This window comes from Rana temporaria, chromosome 2 (genome assembly GCF_905171775.1).
Source record: "Rana temporaria chromosome 2, aRanTem1.1, whole genome shotgun sequence".
Classification (NCBI taxonomy): Eukaryota; Metazoa; Chordata; class Amphibia; order Anura; family Ranidae; genus Rana; species Rana temporaria.
Window position 1 is genome coordinate 82600464 of NC_053490.1, and position 13574 is coordinate 82614037.

Sequence of the window (13574 nt, forward strand, 5' to 3'; positions counted from 1 at the left end):
TGATTCTTGGAGAAGGGACCCCATACTACTCGGAAGATGGGTAGTTTATGCCTGATTTTTGGAGAAACAGGCACACTGATTGTCCAGGCATTGGCTGGCTTTATAATAGATACAGAGCTAGAGACAGGCCCTCACCCAACAGAGGTCTGTGCATGGGAGTCAGGTGGACTCCCATCCTCTCTAGGAGTCAGAGGCTGCATTGGAGCAGCCAGAGCATGCATGTCTGTAGGAGGCAGATATAGTCTGTGACAGAGCAGCAAGGAGCTGATTGTGAGTAAGTTATGAGAGAACTTGTCTTTAAACCACTCGCTTACTAGGCACATTCACCCCCCTTCCTGCCCAGGCCAATTTTCAGCGCTGTCACACTTTGAATGACTATTGCGTGGTCATGCTACACTGTAACCATGTCAATTTTTTATAATTGTCATCACAGAATCAGAGCTTTCTTTTGGTGGTATTTAATTACTGCTTGGACACTTAGAAAAAAAAAAAGTTTTTCTTAGTTTGTGTCAGTAAATTTTGTAAATAAGTAATTTTTCTCCTTCACTGCTGTGCGCTGTTAAGGCAGCACTGATAGGCTGCACTGATGAGGTGGCACTTATGGGCACTGATGAGGCGGCACTAATAAGTGGCACTGATGGGTGGCACTGGTGGGCACTGATAGGCGGCACGGATAGGCAGCACTGATGGGTGGCACTGATGGGCAGCAATGATGGGCAACACTGATAGACAGCATTTACTGGCATCACTAATGGGCACTGATGGGTGGCACTTGTGGGCACTGATTGCTGGCACTGGTGGCCCTTTTTATTTTAGGGCTGATGATTAGTGCCCCGATTACATGTCTCGATGTCCCCTGTGAGAAAATGCCGCTAATCTGCTCTCCTCGCCACACTATATCAGTGTGGGGCGATGAGAGCCGATTACCTGCATTTTCCGTGTTTACATGTGACTGGCTGTGATTGGACACATCACATGGTTAAAGAGCTGTGGCCGCGATTGTGGTCACGCCGTCTCCTAGCCATGAGAGCACCCATTCTGGGTTGACATCAAATGACAAAACAGAGGGCGCAATTAGCACAAAAATATATAAAATATAGTATAAAACACAACCCCCCACGTATGTCTATCAACCTTCTGGGACTTGTTGTCTATCAACGTTTTGGATCATTTGATCTGCGCTGCACTTATACCCTGATATAATATTTGACGTCATATTATTATTATTATACAGGATTTATATAGCGCCAACAGTTTGCGCAGCTCATATGACGTGGTCCCAGAACGAGAGCCACCCGCCCCTCTGTCATTTGATGGTGGGCAGGAGGCAAGCGGTTAAGGAACTGGTTGTATTTGTCTGAGGAGCAGACCTAAGGCCTAGGCTTGAAGCCTGAAGCAGCTGTATGGCAAGAGAGTAAGCCAGGAGGCTGGTGTATACTTATTGTGCAAGTTACAGTAACTCTGCCCCCCCCCCCCTACGTGGGCTACTGATGTGGGCCACCATGCCCTTAAAAATTCAGTTTTGGACTGGTGTCCTCATTGAAAACACACCTACAGCTTGAGTCTGATCACCCCAATCTTACATAATGTATTCACTAAGGCCTCGTACACACGACCGAGTTTCTTGACAAAAACCAGCAAGAAAATTGCTGTTTTTTTGGTTTTGCCGAGGAAACCGGTCGTGTGTACACTTTTCGATGAGGAAACTGTCGAGGATCTCGTCGAGCCAAAAAGAGAGCATGCTTTCTTTTTCCTCGACGGGAATGGGGAAATTTGGCTCGCGGAGATCCTCGACAGTCTAACAAGGAACTCAATGAGCAAAACTATGTATTTCGCCCGTCGAGTTTCTCGGTCGTGTGTACGAGGCTTTAGGCGAAACAAGGAGCAAGACAAGAGTGCAAGGCTCATTCACATTAGTGGTTGGGAGGGCAGTAAAATCCTGCAGATGAGCCTCACTTTTACTGAACCCCCCAAACCACTACTACCTTTATCTGCAGAGGCAGTGGCCAGGGTGTACACATGCCATGGCTGTGATGCTGTGCTTCACAGCCATGGCAGTCCTTATACTCGCTGTATTGGCACCCCTTAGAATGGAGAAACCCTGCAAGTGCCCTGCAATCAGCTGTTAGTGTGGGGTTTAAGAGGTTAATGCAGGTGCTTAGGAGGCATTGTATCCCCTGTCAAATGTTCTGAACATGAATTGCTTTTCTGAGAGCAAAGCTAGTGTGAATAAGCTCTAACAGTCGGATTTATCACTCTTATTATCGATGTTGAAAGAAAGATTCATTCTGATTAAGCGCCCAGAGGCGATTCAGTTCGCATGTGTTGCGCTATATAAGTTTCTCACTCACTGATTGGTTGCTGTGGGTTACTAAAAATGTTCTTGCTGAATAATCTTGTAGGCTTTTGATGGTTCTAAAAACATTCTGGAGCTTATTTAAAAAAAATGGGGCATTCATAAATAGGTGGAAATGCTGCTCAAAACAAGCCATGATTTCAGTCAATCAAAAAATAATCACGTTTCCATGCACCTGTCTGTGCAAATCAGAAATTCTGAGTTATTAAGGCAGGGATGTAAATAAGACTTATAGTATGTCTGTATCCCATTCTTACAATCAATATTGTGAAGTGAAAGACAGTGAGTTGTGTGTACAAATCCAACCTTTGGACAAATCATTTAGATTTTTTTATATATATGTAGCGCTACCCCCGAAGGAGCCGCTGGTTAATTTGGGATCGGCGTATTAAGTTACCAAATTCTTCTGTGTAATGGCGATGCTTGTGAGTGTGGATAAAAGAACAAGTGTCCAGCAGGTAGCGTGAGGTTTTTTCTAATGCTTTATTCCAGAGCCAACAAGGCCAACATCAACATGACACACAGTAAAGGAAAGAGGTTGATGAGTAGGAAAGACTTGTAACGTCAGGCCTTGGATATCAAAGAAACATAGAGAGCAAGCCTGCTCTCGGCTCAAATGATTTAAACGTCGTCACCCTCGTCAGGGTGGGTAAGTGCCCCTTGGACAGGCAACTAACTTGGACCTGGCAGCCAGCTTGGAAGGGTCGCTTGCAATAATCAGATCACTGGGAGGAAACAATGCCTCTGCCACAGGCGTAGTACATTTTCTTGGTATAATTCGAGATTTTCCTAGCTTGTGACGGAAAATATTAATTATATGAAGACAGGAGGCGAGTATCTTATGCATTATCTCTCTTTACTAATGCTCATAGCAGAAATACAGTAAAACATTTATTGTAACTTAAAAAATTCAAAGAACTACCATTCCCAGCAGTCCCTGGGCCAACGTAGCCCCTCCCAGACCGTAACCTATATAAGGGACTGTCTGAGGTAACCTATTCCTCTTTCTTCATGCAAATTAGCGTAAACAGGAACCGAAAGTCCATTTAGACATCTCCGCGGCTGCCGGGAACCTTCCGACCGGAACACGACATCCGAATCTGGAGGGAACGAAAAGGACAAGGCCAACACGGACCAACTTCATCCAGACCAACTTCATCCCAACGGGGGACTGTAGGATACCCAAACCATCCGGAGCCGACCGGTCAGTCGTCTTCAGGAACATGGACCAACGGATTCAGTCAACGGCATCCCGACTCCGGATCTGGAACGTAGTAGGAGCCTCCATTTTCGGTCTGCGGTGAACTAACCCCTGGATCGAAACGGAACAGCAATCCCAACGGGGCTAGTGAAAACGAACTCCCGGGACGTATCAGCCTCTGACTTGCAGGGTGCGTGGTTCAACAGCCTAGAACGAGAGAGAGACAACCTCGTGACAGGGTTGGGTCGGGAGGGAAGATACTCGCCTCCTGTCTTCATATAATTAATATTTTCCGTCACAAGCTAGGAAAATCTCGAATTATATATCAGACAGGAGGCTCATATCTTATGCAAGTTCAAAGCTACAACAATGTATATATATATATAAATGATAACAATCGGAAACAACTACAAAACTGACATAGATATGTGTTCCTCCGGTCCAAAGCAGAATTGGCGGAAGGTGATTGGGACGACCAGTCCGCCGCTAGCCGTAAGTCCTAGAGGGAGCCGCTCGAGGTGACGACCTTAGTAGCCACCGCTCCATTGGAGGGGTGGGCACCCAACGGGGTTATATCAAACCCTGCCATTTCCATGACCGACCGTACCCCTCTGGCTAGTGTAGCCGAGGAATCCGGAAACTGAGGTTTAATGTAGGAAATAAGGAATTGGGAGAATTGCGAAGATCGCAGCAGGACCGTCAAGGACTCATAGGTCTGTATACAGCGGAGCACGCACAGTTGTGGATGCGCGGGGAAGAACGGGTAGAAAGCCGATGGAAGTCCCGTCGCTGTCCTACGCATGATGGAAAAACCTGATTCCCAGAGGTGAGACCTGACGCCTGGCTATGTCCAGCGCCGTGACGCCTGACACACGTTCGACGGAATCAGACACGAGAGGGCAGTAAGCTTGAAGGACGATAACCTCAAGACAGAGTGAGATCGACCCCCCAGTCCGAGCGCCTGGTCAGGACCTTGGTCACATCCCAAGATTGCTGATACCTTGGGCGTGGTGGGCGTTGAAACTTAACGCCTTTCAAAGTCGGCACACCCATGGATGTTCCCCCACCGGTAGCAAGTCTACAAGGGAGCGGTAGGCTAAGATCGCAGAGCGATAGACGTTCAGGGAGCCATAGGACCTCCCTGATTCAAAAGAGTCCGTCAGATAGTTGGGCACTACAGGCAGACGCCTGAACGGGATCAACCTGTCGTTGATCACATCAACTAACCTAGAGTCCCCAGGTTAATCGAGATGCCGATCTAGTCCCGGGGCCCAGGCCAAGGCAAGGAGACCCCAGCTGTACTTGAAAGGTCGCTGTCCACGACCGGCACCCCGAAATCACCCATGCGGGGAGAGGTAGGATGTGCGCCGTGAGTAGAGGGTGTAGATCCCCGTTCGGACTGGCGAGGAGATAAGGGGGGTGAGGAAACAACCCGGGGAGATCCACAGACATCCCCAGAAGGAGGGAAAAACCTGGTTGCGTCGGCCACCGCGGAGTGAACCGCACGACTGATGTTCTCAGGCTCGTAATGTGAAGGAGGACCCTGAGGGTCAACGACAACGGGGAAAACGCGTAATGTGTCCCCTGTGGCCGAGTTTGGCGGAGGGCGACCACAGCGTGTGCCTCCGGATCCGGCCTCTGGCTGAAAATGGCGGGAGTTGATGGTTGAGACGAGAGACGAACGGGTCCATAGAGAAAGGATCCCATAAGTGAGCGAGGGCCAGGAACATTGACCGGCGCAGGCGCCAATCGCTGGAACCGGTCGGGTAACGAGAATTCCAATCCGACATCATGTTGGAAGTGCCTGGGGCATATTCCGCAACCGGAACGATATTGCGTTCCAGGTAGAGGTGCCAGAAGTCTTAGGTAGATCCGCTAGGATTTTGGATCCGGGACCTCCCAAGCGAATGACGTACTAGACCGCGGTTACGTTGTCCATACGCAAGAACACGCCGTAGTTGGACGTGTGTGGCAGCAGACTCCTGATGACCAGAAGGTCGCCAGGAGTTCTACGTGTTGACGTGCAGTAGAGACTCCCCTGTGGACCACGTCCCTCCTGCGGACGAGGGACCGCACCGAGCACCTCAGCCGAGGCGGTTGGCATCCGACTCGATGACGAAGTCCGTTGTGGAATTGAAGATGGTCTTGCCGTCCGTTCGTCGGTCTGACGTAACCACCACCGTAGTTCCATTATGGCTTCTGTGTCCAAAGCGACTTCGTCTGCACAGCGAAGCCCCTAGCGAAGACGCAGGGCCCTGAGTCTCTGGAGGGCTCGATAGCGAAGAAGGGCTGGAGAAAATGGCCTGGCATACCGCCGATAACAGGCCGACTAAGCGAGCCAGTCCGCGTAAGGACACTCGTTGTTTGCTCAGCAAGATACTGATCTCTTGCAGATGGCGGCCAATTGGTCATGGGTAGCCGAAAGATCGCTCGGTTGGTGTCCACCAAGAACCCCAAAACTCTATCACCTGCGATGGGGAGAGGGTAGATCCCCGTGATCTATGGGGAGTTGTCCGGGAGGCGTGCTCGCCCGCCAGGCGAGGGGGGACGAGCCATTAAGAGTAGGTCGTCCAAGTAGATAATCAACCTCACCCCTCTGTTCCGCAGAGTGTCACCACCGGATCTAATAGTTTGGTGAGATTTTCTCAAGCTACCACTGGGCGATAACCGCCACCCTTTCCTGACCAGGAAGATGTTGTTGAGGAAGCCCGGAGAGAGCGGGTCCGCCTCTACTGTCGCTTGTTCGGTCCAAAGGTCCTGCAATTCGTTGTCTATTAGGGTGGTGATCAGGTTTGAAAAACCGAATGGGAAGAGGGATCAGGCCATGTCCGGTACTATACCTCTGACAGCCCGTTACCGTACTGTGTTAGACTTTGTAACGATGTTTGGGCTTATCCAGGCTGGAATAGAGCCCTACCGTCTTGCAATGTCAAACGGCTGTTAGCGGCGGTAGCCTGCTCACTAAGGCGTAGGTGATCGGTCCAAAAGGTCTAAGACCCTGGCCTGTATGGTCCGAAAGGACCTCTCTATTCCCTTCTTGGGGTACTTCCCGTGTATGGTGAGATACCTCCAGAGTATGGGGTCCACCCCGGGAGTGTGCACGATCTCGTTTGGCAATAGAAGGGGGCATTACGCCCTCAATTTGTTTCGGTTAGCTATACCGACTGATCTCCGGATCCAGTATTGGATATATTGGGCCACCTCGGGTAGAGGAGTCTAGTCACCGGAGTGTGGATGGCAAATCGCCCCCGGGTCGATAATGGCTCTCCACGAGAGTCCAATAATGTTCCACCCTGGTACACAGGGTTGGCGTCGTCATGAAGCGCCACGTGCCCACTGCTCTAATAACCATCATCATCCTCATCATCTTCATCCTCAGACTCAAAGGTGTTAGCCGCCTTGGACGATTCTGAAAGAGTCCATGAATGGGTCTGGCTTAGTCCGTCTAGCGGATCGCTGCCTCTGCATGTGCATCTCCCCAAGGCTCGGGGGTCGATCGGAGTCTGGGAGAGCAGTGGGTCGGCAGTCCTGGGAGGGTACTGCCTGGGGCATGTTATTTACTTCCCCTGCCGGGGAGTCGGGGGCCACAGAAACGTGGCGGCGTTTTGGGACACCAAGCCCTTCTTAGGGGCGGTAAACCGTTGCCGGATGGTCCGGACATAGGGGGTGCAGGCGGGTTGGGATAACCGACGCCATGGTAGTCTGGACGGATCTACCGATCAGTATTTGAACCCGTGCAGCACTGTCGGGACTGGGCCTACTGGGAGTGTGTCCACCTCCTCAGGGGCCCTAGCAGGATAAGGGTCAGCGAAAAGCACAGTGACACAGCATAGTAGCGTATGGAAATATGTACAGGAACAATGCTGTGATTTATTTAATGGTATAAGTTATAATTTATTTATTTAATTTATTTATTTCTTAGTATAATTTATTTATTTCTTTGTTTATTAATATATTACTTATTTATTTATTCGGCAGGATACATTCCAGGGGAATAAATTCCCCAGAAACATAACTGAAGATTATTATAATATATTTAATTAATATAATGTATTTATTTATATAATATATTTATATTTGTAAAATATAATATTTCTAGTATAATATTGATGAATCTTATAATATATTATTTAGTATAATATATTTATTTATTCATATAATATAATTTATATTTATAAAATATATAATATTTAAAGTATAATATTATATATATAGTATATAAATATATATAATTTATATTTATAAAATATAACTTATATATATAATACAACATATTTATTTATAAATATAATTTATTGATTTATTCCTGTAGGTCATACAGTGAGGGGAGAGATTCTCCACAACAAGCTTGGCATGAGGACCCGCGTCCTGTGCCCTACACCGCACGCCGCACACTGGCGTAGCGATGCAGGGGGAGCGAGGTCCTGGCTCGAGGACGTAGTCTCGCGAGACTACGGCCTCAACGCCATTTGGAAGAAGTCCCGCCCGCCCCTAGAGGCGCGCGGCCCGGAGGGGAGAGCGCGCGGCACGAAGGGAGAGCGCGCGGCCCTCGGCGAATAGGGAAGGAGACGGCGTGACGCGGCCAGCAAAATGGAGACGTCTCGCGATAACGCGGCGTGAGGGAGAGCAATGGCAGCCGGTCAAAACGCACGGGCACCCGGGAGGTGCGCGTCGACCGGAGCCCAACCAGAAGGTTGGAGGGGGGGGGAAGATAAAGTAAAGGTACAGACAGACAATAGGGTAATAGTACAGAGTAATAGTACAGATTGAAAGACCGCAGAATGTGCAACAAATGGCGCCGTAGCGTCGCCTAAGGAACAAATAACAACGCCTAAGTCAGAAAGATTTCCAAAACAAGGCAGTAAAACTGACAAGTTAAAACATGAATCAGACAAAACTACCTGACACCGAGATTCGGTATCAGGGACTTGACAAGAAAACGCAAAACGGGGGAATACTAGGGAGAAACCCCCAATATTCCAAGAAATTATTACAATAATCCAAAATTTTAAACAAATTACCTGATACCGGGACATTCAGTATCAGGGACACACAACATTAAACACAACAATCAAAAATAACGGTATGTGAAACAACTTATCTTGTATGCTCTGCCATGAGCAGAAAGAAAGAGGAATAGGTTACCTCAGACAGTCCCTTATATAGGTTACGGTCTGGGAGGGGCTACGTTGGCCCAGGGACTGCTGGGAATGGTAGTTCTTTGAATTTTTTAAGTTACAATAAATGTTTTACTGTATTTCTGCTATGAGCATTAGTAAAGAGAGATAATGCATAAGATATGAGCCTCCTGTCTGATATATAATTGAAGTGTAAGGATAGAGAATCCTCCCAGTAAGTTTTGTTCTACAGGATCACCCACTGACAGTAAAAGAAAGATACCTGTCACGTAGCGCGGCGATCGGATCCCCGGTGGTTTGTCCAGGCCTCACAGACAACCTCTGCACTTAGGTTTTCCCGAGCCAATCCCCCACCGTTCAGCCTCCAGCTTAGGATCTGGAACCCAGCAAGCCGCTGGGGTCCCCTTCTTCATCAGCGAAAGTCTCCGTGAGGTGTACAGCCTCGACCCGACTGGCCATGAGGATGGGGCCCGCGAATGCGCGCACCCTAAAGGTGGATGCCGCACCTGGAACTCGGGCCCTACAGACTCCCCAAAAAAATGTCAGATTCTCCAGATTTACCCCCCCGCCAGCATGCCCAAAGAGGTGAACTCCTCCGATTGGCTGCTGGGAAAGGATGGTTCCATCAGAACCCCTATAGCGCCAACTGTCGCCCAGGGGTGGGAGCGCACCCCTGAACACACAGACTGACTCAAGAGGCAGTTCTGAACTGGCACCAGCTCAAACTAACAATTAGTGAATGGGAGCAAGTAAAATCTCCCATTCCCCACTAACTTTAGCATAACGCCCCACTAACTTAAAGGGGGGGGGGGGCGCTACATACTTCCCCTGCTTGAGTGGACACTGAGGAGAAGAAAAAAAAAATACACTTATCATTGTTACATAACATATATACACATCCCCGCTATCTAACTGCCCATTCTCACAGTTGTCGAAAGCCGGTGGGTCCACGAAAAAAAAACACAACCTGTAGTTGAGGAAAAAAAAATACAAGACATCTATACAACCCCCAGGTTTGGGGCCGAGACTGTACGCTCAAGCCTGAACGCAAAATCTCCCTCCCTCGCCAGGGTGGATTCAAATTCAAGTGCAATAAGGAGAAAAATACTTAATGCAAAAAAAAACATTCAGTAAAACCACAATATCATCCCTAGAAAGTCATGATGCAGAGCACTGCCCCTAGCGGTCAGCGCACTGGTTCTGCAATAAGTACACACCAAACACAAAGGTGTGGAAATGGCAGTAGGTAAGGAAAAAAACTTCTTTCCCTGATGAAATTCTCCCGATGCCGAAACTAAAAAACCGGCATCGGAAATGGTTCTCCTTCCTGATAAATCCCCCTAACTGACTGAACCCACCCCCAAAGAGTCCTGCACATTAGTTCATGTGGCTCTTGAGGAGCAGGGGGGGGGAATAGAAACTGGGGATGAAAAATGTAGGGGCAGAGTCCACGCCCCTCACAAAAAAAAACAAAAAACGGTCATACAGAGTCAATAGGTAGTTCATTTGTAGAATCGGGGGTCAGGCAACCAAATGGTGTCCCCCTGAGGTGTAGTAGACTTTACTGCAAAGGTCTGGTCTGTGTGTCCGGGGCTCTTCAACACAACCCGATCCCGGTAGATGTGTCGACCCCAACTCCAATCCCGATGACAGTGTTCAAACTTCAGGCTTAGACTAATAATTCTAGGATCAGCACCCGTGAGGATATAAGGTGCCTTCAAGTGCATCGAGATAGCCTCCTGGCACCAGGCCTCCTGCTGCCGGTCTACCTGGTAAAAGAGCGTAGGTGGCACATAAGGGTACTCATACCCGTATTCAGTTGCGACCCTCTGTGCCACCACACACTGTAAGCGAGCAAGTCTGAGTAAGGATTTTGGGTGGCCCCGTCCTGGCAACACCAAAGCATCCAGAGTCCTTCTAAGGACAGGGGCGACAATGGGCACAGGAGTAGTGAGTGTAGTAATAAACACAGAATTTAACTCACCGGCTCCCCTGGTCAGCTTCTGAGCATCCGTAGAAGACCGTAGAAAGTCTCACTTTAATGTCTAAAGCCCTGTACACATGATCGGATATCTGATGGAATCTGATCCGATTGATTTTTTCGTCGGATATCCGATGAAGCTGACTTTCATCAGTCTTGCCTACACATCATCAGTCAAAAATCCGACCGTGCCAAAACGCGGTGATGTAAAACACTACGATGTGCTGAGAAAAAGGAAGTTCAATGCTTCCGAACATGCGTCAACTTGATTCTGAGCATGCGTGAATTTTTGACCGATGGACTTCCACACAGACAAACGTTTTTTTCTATCGGTTTTTTATCCATAGGAAAAAATTAAAACATGTTCAATTTTTTTTCACCGATGGAAAACAAACCGATGGGGCCCGCACACGATAGTTTTTTCCTGTTTTCATCGGACAAACCTATCGTGTGTACAGGGCTTAACAGTATATGTGGTTTGTGTTTGGGAAAACCCATTCACTCCAAAATCGAACGTTAAAATAATTTTCTTTTTTTAATTACTTTTGATCATCGATATTCATCAAGTCAACTGTACTAATGAGAATTTTTGTACAAATGTTCAAACATCAACTGTTGTATAGCCAGCTTTTTAGCCTGTTGAACATAGTTTAAAGACAGTGGGGTTGATTTACTTAAACTGAAGAATGAAAAATCTGGTGCAACTCTGCATAGAAACCAATCAGCTTCCAGGTTTTAATTTTTTTTTTTATTGAACAAACTGAAGTTAAAAGCTACTATGCACAGCTGCACCAGATTTCGCAAATCAACCCCAGTGTATTATGGTTGAAAAAAATTCTCCTGGGGCGAAATTGGTGGAGCATTCACCGCAACAGCAAATCTTGAACCCACAGGAATCATCTTGAACCCATGGTAGCCGTGAACCTACGAGCAGGGCCCTCTGATCCCTCCAGTATTAAATTGTATTGTGACTGCACTGTCTTCCCTGATGTAAAGCTTTGTGCAAACTGTTAGCGCTATATAAATACTGTATAATAATAATAACCTGAATCTCATCTCTAGTTATTGCAAATGGGGAGACAGTAAACAAGATCATCTAATGGTACCAAATAGATGCAAATCTGTCAGTTTTTAGAAACTTAATGTGGACTATGTAGATAGCACTGGGAATTTTCTTCATTAATTGTAAAACACAATTGCAGTTTCTACAAAAAGCATGTATTTAAACTGATGCTGCATTATTATAGAACTTGTGCTATGTTGTATTGTTTATAACTTAGCCTTCATCTTCAACAGAACATATTAGACCCCGGCATAATGCTGCAAAGAAGATCACTGCTCTTTGTGTGAAAGCAGCAGTCCAAAATGCTTCCTGCTGAGTCAGGCCTCGTACACACGACCGAGGAACTTGTTGGAAAAGACACATAGTTTTCCTCGACGAGTTGCTTGTTAGGCTTGTCGAGAAACTCGACAAGCTTTCTTTGCGTACTCACTGTCAAGACCAAATCTTCTTGTTCTCAAACGCGGTGACGTACAACACATACAACGGCAGGGTAAGTTCGATTCCACTGGCACAACCATTGGGGCTGCTTTTGCTAATCTCCTGTTACTGCGTGTTAAGTAAAAGTTTGGTGAGAGACAATTTGCACTTTTCAGTCTGTTACAGCGTGACAAATGTGCTATCTCCATTACAAACGCTACTTTTACCGAAGGTGCGCTCCCGTCTCATACTTTATTCTGAGCATGCGCGGGTTTCTAAGCACACACACACAATTGTGTTTTTCATCGAAAACTAGCCCGACAAGAAACACGACGAGGAAATTGAGAGTCCCGACGAGGAAAAAGAAAACTTGTTCTCTTTTTTCCTCGTCGAGTTCCCCAACAGTTTTCTTGATGAAAAACATACACGACCGTTTTCCTTGGCAAAAAAGCTCTCCCACCAAGTTTCTTGATGGATTCTGTCGAGGAAAACGGTCGTGTGTATGAGGCCTCAGAGTTAAAGACTTCTTCTCTCACACAGATAGCAGTGGTTATCACTGTCAAATAAAAGATAAGGCCCAGATTCACTAAAGAGATACGACGGCGTATCTCTGTTTTAGGGTCTTCTTAACTATGCGACTGATTCATAGAATCAGTTACGCATAGTTAGCCCTAAGATCCGACAGGTGTAATTGTTTTACACTGTCGGATCTTAGGATGCAATACCGCGGCCGCCGCTGGGGGGAGTTTGCGTCGTAAACCAGCGTCGGGTATGCAAATTAGGAGTTACGGCGATCCACAACGGTTTTTCGCGTTCCCTACGTCGCTGCTAGTCTAGTTTCCCGTCGCAAAGTTAGTCGTCGTTTTTGGTGCCCTAACTTTACACAGCACACGTATGTGCTGTATAAAGTATGGCCGTCGTTCCCGCATCGAAATTTTTAAATTTTTCCTTCTTGCGTAAGACGTCCGGGAATACGGAAGTACGCTACGCACGTCGCCGTTCAAAAAAATGACGTCACTTCACGCAAAGCACGGCGGGAAATTCAAAAGGGAGCATGCGCAGTAGGTCCGGCGCGGGAGCGTGCCTAATTTAAATGGCACACGCCCCTTTGAATTACACGGGCTTACGCCGGAGGAAGTTTTCTCGCAAGTGCTTTGTGAATCAGGCACTTGCGATGAAAACTTGCGGCGGTGTAACGTATCTACGATACGTTACGCCGCCGCACTTCTACGTGAATCTGGACCTAAGTTTTGAGACAGTCTGTTGAGGGCAGCTAAGTCGGCAAGTAGGTAACTTCTGCTCTGGTGAAAACCCTAACCATTCTCATTATGATATGCATTGTACAAAAAATAAAATAAAAAAATGAAGCATTATGGGGTTATTTTATTTGTTGGCAAGGCAATTAGTTAATTCACTGA